The sequence below is a fragment of the Otolemur garnettii genome, unplaced genomic scaffold, assembly GCF_000181295.1.
Source record: "Otolemur garnettii isolate 467f Iridium unplaced genomic scaffold, OtoGar3 scaffold00128, whole genome shotgun sequence".
NCBI lineage: Eukaryota > Metazoa > Chordata > Mammalia > Primates > Galagidae > Otolemur > Otolemur garnettii.
This window is the reverse complement of record NW_003852523.1, coordinates 3,176,881-3,184,334: the sequence shown is the minus strand read 5'-3', so window position 1 is coordinate 3,184,334 and position 7,454 is coordinate 3,176,881. Positions and strand designations below refer to the sequence as shown.

The 7,454-nt window shown below is 43.3% G+C and overlaps 1 protein-coding gene and 1 pseudogene across 2 annotated transcripts in view; one reads left to right on the top strand and one right to left on the bottom strand.

The window, feature by feature from the left end:
- Window positions 1-7,454, top strand: part of HSF2BP (heat shock transcription factor 2 binding protein) — a 152,878-nt gene that overhangs the window by 36,879 nt on the left and 108,545 nt on the right. The window lies entirely within an intron of this gene.
- On the bottom strand, window positions 3,622-4,250 carry LOC100950337 (annotated as a pseudogene).

Here is a 7,454-nt window from a genome sequence, read left to right as displayed (position 1 = left end):
TAATCTTATTTGCTGTCCACATTCTGAACTCGATTTCTGACATCTCAACCATTTGCTTATGGATAGGGTCTTCAATTGTGTCTTCCCCATTTTCTCTTGGAGGAGTTGATCTACTCTGGTTATTCGAGTTGCCAGAGTTTTTCTGCTAATTCTGCCCCATGCTGAGTTTACCTTGTTTGGAGGCCTTAATCAGAACCGTTCAGTTGGTGGCTTCTTCTGATTGCCCAGAGAGACAGGCAGAGCCTGTCTGTTGTCTACTCCCAGTTCTCTGGTGCTGGGGCACCTGGGGTGCAGTGGAACCTTAGCATCTGCACAGGAGTGTGCGTGCCCCAATTAGACCTCGTTCAGCCTGCTGGGCCGACCTGGGGACAGGAGACTGGCAGCAGCCGGATCAGTCCTAGTTCGGCCCCTCCAGGGCAACTGGTGGAACAGGGAAACTGTAGTAGCTAGATCAGTCCTAGTTCAGCACCCTGGAGCAGCCAGGGGGTGGGGAAATGGCAGTGGTAGCGCAGGGTACGTGAGCGACCAGATCAGTCCTAGTTCAGCCCTACCATAGTAACGGGGGGAGTGGAGGACTCCTTGACCGTTGCCCGTTGGGCGCATGTGGCACCAGCAAGCCGATCTGTGCCCTCCTAGTGTGGGAGCCCAGAGCGGGGAACTCCTCCACCTCTGTCCGTGGGATGTACGTGGCTCTAGCAAACAGTTCTGGGCCCGCCCAGGGTGGTAGACCCCTCCACCACCACCTGTAGGGCACACGTGGCTCTAGCAGGTAGTTCTAGGCCCACGCAGCTTGGGTGCCTGGAGCGAGGAACTCCTCCCCTGGCCCCCATGGAGTGTGCGTGTCTCTAGCAAGCTGTTTTGGGTCTACCTGGAACGGAGGACTCCTCTGCCACTGCCCACGTGATGCCTACGGCACTAGCAAGCAGTTCTGGGCCTGTGCTGGAGCCTGGGGCAAGGATCTTCTCTGCCGCCCATGAGGCCTGCGACTCTAGCAAGCAGTTTTGGGCCCGCCCCTCTCTGTGAGGTCAAAGGGACCCACCCAGCAAATGGGTTAGTCTGGGAAGGTTAATACCTCCTTCCGCACCTTGCACCCAGTCACTCGTAATCCCCTAGGTCTCTGACCCTATTCATTGTAGTAGGCTACTGCTCCTGGGGTTTACAACTGGCAAAATCAGCCATAAATCTGAGTTCAGCAAGGAGGCCTTGCGTTTTTAAATTAGGCTTCTGTCCAGCTAGATTTCTCTGCAAGTCCTTGCATTCAGCTCGGGGCAGCAGACAAATAGCAGTTTACACTCAGGTGTCAATTCTAACCTCTGCCCGCCCACTGCCTTTGTCTCAGGGGGATTACACCCTGAGGGCTGGTGCTTCACTTATGAAAGTTCTCTGCGTTTTGCCTGTGGCTGCTGTCTGGAACCTCTGTCTGCCCAGAGAGACGGGGCTGGAATGGCGTCATTCTGCAGCTCAGGATGCCACCATTGCTGTATTGGTGTCCCCTGAGCCGACTCTCCTCTCCTCATGTCAGCACAGAACAGCACCAGCCGTTTCCCCCTCCATTTCTCTCAAGGAGATGCCCAAGAATCTGGATTCCATAGGTAACAAACCTCCAGACCTCGGAGTGGGTGGGTGGGGACTCCTCGGAGTTCAATGTTGCAGGTGGGGAATATATACAGTTTTATACAGTTTTACAGTTTTATGCCTGGCCGGAGGATGCCGTGGCATGCCAGCAGGGGTAGGATGTCCAGTTTTTAGGGGGTCTCTCCTGTGGGTTAGGGTGGGAGGAAGTTTGAATTCAGCTCGCTTGTTTGCATGGAGTAAACTGTGAGCCCTTATTGTGGGAGAGGGGACTCCCTTCTGCTTGGTGGTGGATTTTGTACCTTTTGGTTGTATTTTTGGGGTCGCAACCTCAGGAAGGTTGAAGTGCGCTCTTCAATCTTCTCTCTTGGCTCTGCTCCAAACCATCAGCTAACTTGCTAAACTTCTGTCCTTTAGCCTCCTTCTGGACGGGAGCTTCTGTAAAAAGCTGGCTGCAGTCCGCCATCTTGGCTCCGCCCCCTCACTTATGAGTTTTAAGAGTTCTTTTACAGATTGCTAAAGAATTTCTACATGGATAGTCAATGTCATCTGCAGATAGGGATGTTCTATTTCTTCTTTTTGCTTTGTATACTTTTTCTTTCTTTCTCTTGCTGCCTTGTATTGGCCAGAATTTCCAGTACTATGCTGCCTTAGAGGGATGCCTTATTCTTAATCTCAGGGGAAAGTACTCAGTCTTTTAGCACTAAGTATGATTTTAGCTGTAGGTTTTTTTTAAAATTGAGGAAGTTCCCCTCTATTCCTGTTCTGCTGAGAACTTTTTTCAATCGTGAGTGTTTTTTTTTTTTTTAATGGTGAAGTGTTCTAGTCACTTGAGAACATGTCTATCAATTATCTGTTGGCAGTTAATTGCTTTCTTGCCCCTTTATAGCTGTTCCCTATGCCTAGGTGCTGGCAATAACTAATATAGTCTCCATCTCTCTAATTTTTTATTTTCAGAATGTCATAAAAATGGCATACAGTAAATAACCTAGGCAACCACTGATTTACTTTCTTTTTGCCTTTTTGCATTTTCTGAATATTTCACAGGAATAGAATCATATAATATGTAGTCTTTTGTATCTGGCATAATGTTTTGAAAGTTCATTCATGTTACAGAATACATCAGTTTCTTCCTTTTTATTGTAATGTAATATTCCATTGGGTAGATATATCACATTTTCTTTCTTTTTTTTTTTAATTGTTGGGGAATCATTGAGGGTACAGTGAGCCAGGTTATACTGCTTGCATTTGCTGGGTGAAGTCCCTCTATTAATAGTGTCCTGCCTCCAAGAGGTGTGTCACACATTGTGGCTCCACGCCCCCCTCCCTCCTTCATCCTCTCTCTCCCCTCCCTCATCCCCCTTCCCCCCTCAGTTCCTCCCCCGCCACCACATACTAACATCAATTGTCCTCATACCAGAATTGAGTACACTGGATTCTTGCTTCTCCATTCTTGTGATGCTTTACTAAGAAGAATGTATTTCAGCTCCATCCAAATTAATACAAAAGATGTAAAGTCATCATCTATCACATTTTCTTTATTTACTAATTGATGGATGTTTAGATTGTTTCCAATTTTTTACTGTTAAGAATAATGCCACTATGAATGTTCATGTACATGTTTTTGTGCTGACATAAGGTTTCATTTTTCTTTTTTTCTTTTTTTTTTTTTTATTCAATGGTAACTATGTACATTAATGCACTTCTGGGGTACTGTGTGGGGTATTCACATGCAATCTGAAATACTTCCAGGTTTCATTTTTATTGGGGTAATGTCTAAGCGTGAAATTCTTAGGTTGTATGGTGAGTATATGGTTAGCTTTCTGCTAAACTTTTTTTTTTTTTTTTTGGAATAATGAACGTTTATTACATGAACTAAGACAGAAGAGAGAAAGACTTCTTGCCTATAGCACAGTGGTTATGGCACATGTAGCACAGTGGTTATAGCACCAACCAGGTACATGAAGGCTGGCGGGTTCAAACTTAGGGCCAGCTAAACAATGACAACTGCAACAAAACAAAACAAAAAAAGATAGGAGAGAGGAAGAATTATTTGCCTTTCTGGGCCTAGATTTTCCTCAGCTAGAACTCCAGCTCTTTGCCTACTAAAGCACATAGCCGACTGGCCTGGTCTTGATGCAATGCATGCAAGAAGCTTGCCCTGCTTGAACTGCTCCTCCAGAAGACTGCTTATTTTGGTGTTCTTTTTCCTTTCATCATATTTCTTCTGAATTTTTTTTGAACCTTTTTTGTTTAAAATCTCTTCTTCTGGAGTCAGCTTGCTCCTTTCTTGCGGCCCAGGTGCAGTGCATAGTGGGACTCATACCACTGTTGGTATGGTGTGCTGTCAATAAGCACAAGGCAGTTCTTCTTCAAGGTCTTGGTACCAACCAGCTCATTATTGGATGCATTGTAGACAACATCAATGATCCTTGTCTTCCTAGTACAGCACTCTGAGCCCCAAGAGAAGTTTCCCACGTCCTCAGGGCACAATATTTCTTGTTACCTCCCTGAACGTGGAAGGTATGTATTCGACGGGGGCCAATCTTAGTGTTAGCTGTGGGGAGTCCCAACTCATACTTCTGCTTCTTGTGGTAGGGCTTTCTCTTGCCCCCGGTCTTGTGGTGGTTGTGCCAGTTGTCCCAAGAGATGCCCATTGCTTGGCGCTGGCTGGAAAGAGCTAAACTGTTTTTCAAAGTGAGTGTATGATGGTCCTACTTTTTCCATCCTCTTGTGAACATTTATTTGGCCTATAGCCGTTTTGGTCAGTGTGTAATGGTATCTCATTGTGGTTTTAATTTGCCTTTTCCCCATGACTTACTAAGTTGCATTGTTTTATGTACATATTATTAATTCATATGTTTTCTTTGATTAAATGTCTATTCATATCTTTTGCCTATTTTAGTTGGGTTGTCTTATTATTGACTTGTAAGATTTTTTTTTTAATTAATTTTTTTCACACTTTGTCACTCTTGGTAGAGTGCTGTGATGTCACAGCTCACAGCAACCTCCACCTCCTGGGTTTAGGTGATTCTCTTGCCTCAGTCTGCAGGGACTACAGGCGCCTGCCACAATGCCTGGCTATTTTTTTTGTTGCAGTTTGGCTGGGGCCAGGTTTGAATCCACCACCCTCGGTATATGGGGCCAGCACCCTGCCCACTGAGCCAGAGGTGCTGCCCAAGATTCTTTATATAATATAATCTAGATGCAAGTCCTTTTGTGGATAGATGATTTAGAAATTGTTTTTCTTAGTCTGTGGATTATCTTTTCACTTTCTGTTTTTGGACACTAATAGGCTCAGAATTTTCTGGGTTTTTTTTCCCCTCTTTTTTGAATTTCAGATTAATGTGAGGGAACAAATAATTAGGTTACCATGTTTGCATTTGGTAGGTAGAGTCCCGGCTGTAGTTGTGTCTTGTACCCAGGAGGTGTGCCATATGCCCTTACTTTGTGCCATTAAGTGGGAGTATACTCATCTTTCCTCTTTTCCCCTTTTTTATTCCTCCCCCAACTGGTTCCATACAAAATGAAGAACTATTTTGTCCAATTCTTCTAAGTATGATGTTGGTATTTTGATGGAGATTGCATTAAATCTGTAGATGGCTTTATGTAGTATAAACATTTTAACAGTCCTGATTCTTCCCAGCCAAGAACATGGTATGTTCTTGCATTTATTAATGTCTTCTGCTATTTCTTTTCTTAGGGTTTACATAATTCTCTTTCTAAACCTTCATCTCTTTTGTTAGGTATATTCCTAGGTATTTCATTTTCTTTGAAGCTGTTGTGAAGGGAATTGTGTCCTTCAGTTGCTTCTTAACTTGGATGTTATTGGTATATACAAAGGCTACTGATTTGTGGACATTGATTTTATACCTTGAGATGTTACTGTATTTCTTGATCTTTTCCAGGAGTCTAGTGGTTTAGTCTCTGGGGTTTCCTAAGTATAAGATCGTATCATCAGCAAAGAGTGAGAGTTTGACCTCTTCTGTCACCATTTGGATGCTCTTTGTTTCCTTCTCTTGCCTGGTTGCATTGGCCAGAACTTCAGCACTATGTTGAATAGCAGTGGGAAAGTGGATGTCCTTGGCTGGTTCCAGTTCTAAGTGGAAAAGCTGTCAGGTTTACCCAATTCAGTATGAGATTAGCTGTGGTTTGTCATAGATGGCTTCAATCAGTTTAAGAAATGTGCCATCTATCCCTGTTTTCTTAAGTGTTCTTGTTAGAAAAGGATGGTGAATTTTATCAAATGCTTTTTCTGCATCTGTTGAGAGGATCATATAGTCTTTGTTTTTGCTTCTTTTCATATGGTGAATTATATTTATGATTTGTGTATGTTAAACCAACCTTGGATCCCTGGGATAAAGCTTGCTTGATTGTGATGTATACTTTTTAAAAATATGTAGCTGTAATCTTTTTTTTGGGGGGTGGGGAGGGTAGAGGCAGAGTCTCACTTTATTGCCCTCATTAAAGTGCTTTGGCATTACAACTCACAGCAACCTCCAACTCCTGGGCTTACGCAATTCTCTTGCCTCAGCCTCCCGAGTAGCTGGGACTACAGGCGCCTGCCACAATGCCCAGCTATTTTTTTTGTTGCAGTTTGGCTGGGGCCAGGTTTGAACCTGCCACCCTCATTATGTGGGGCTGGGGCCCTACCCACTGAGCCACAGGTGCTGCCCCTATAGCTGTAATTATTTGCTAAGATTTTATTGAGTGTTTTTGCATCTATATTCATTAGTGAAATTGGTCTGTAGTTCTCTTTTTTGTTGGGTCCTTTCCTGGTTTTGGAATCAGGGTGGTGTTTGCTTTATAGAACGAGTTGGCAAAGGTTCCTTCCTTCTCAGTGTTTTGGAATAGGTCTTGTAGCATAGGTACAAGATGTTCTTTGAAGGTTTGATAAAATTCTAGTGTGAAACCATCTGGACCAGAGCTTTTTTTGGTGGAAGCTTTTTCATTCTTTCTTCAATTTCAGCAGTTGGTATTGGTCTGTTCAAGAGATCTATTTCTTCCTGGCTAAGTCTAGGGAGATGGTGTGATTCTAGTTATTGGTCCATTTACTCCATATTGTCAAATTTCTGGGTATAGAGTTTTTTATAGTAATCAGAGATGATCTCTTGTGTCACTGTGATGTTGTTATTTCTCCCTTTTTTGCTTCTGATTGAGGTTATTAGAGATCTTTTCTGTTTCTAGTTTGTCTGGCCAAAGGCTTATTGATTTTGTTTATCTTTTTGAAGTACCAATTTTTTTCATTAATTTTCTGAATGATTCTGTTTTCTCAATTTCATTTATTCTGATTTCAGTTTGGTTATTTCTTTTCTTCTGCTAGGTTTGGGATTGAATTGCTCTTTATTTTTCCATTTCCTTCAGATGATTCATTAGGTTGTTTGTGCTCTCTTTTTGTTTTTCAGATGTAGGCATCTAATATGATAAATTTCCCTCTTAGGACTGCTTTTGCAGTGTCCCACAGATTTTTTTTTTTTTTTTTGAGACAGCATCTCACTGGATAGTGTGCCCTACATCATATAGCTCACAGCAACCTCGAACTCCTGGGGTTAAGCAATCCTCTTGCCTCAGTCTCCCAAGTAGCTAGGACTACGGGCACTCACCATGATGCCCAGTTAGTTTTTCTGTTTCTGGTAGAGACAGGGTCTCGATCTTGCTCAGGCTGTTCTTGAGCTCCTGACCCACATGCCTTGGGTTCCCAGAGAGCTAGGATCATAGGCATGAGCCACAGAACTTGGCCTATCCCACAGGTTTTGGTAGCTTGTGGCTTCATTGTTGTTATGTTTGAGGAATTTGATAATTTCCTCCTTTATTTCCTCCTTGACCCAACTGTCATTCAGCATAAGGTTGTTTAGTTTCTATGCCTTTGTGTGGGAATGAAA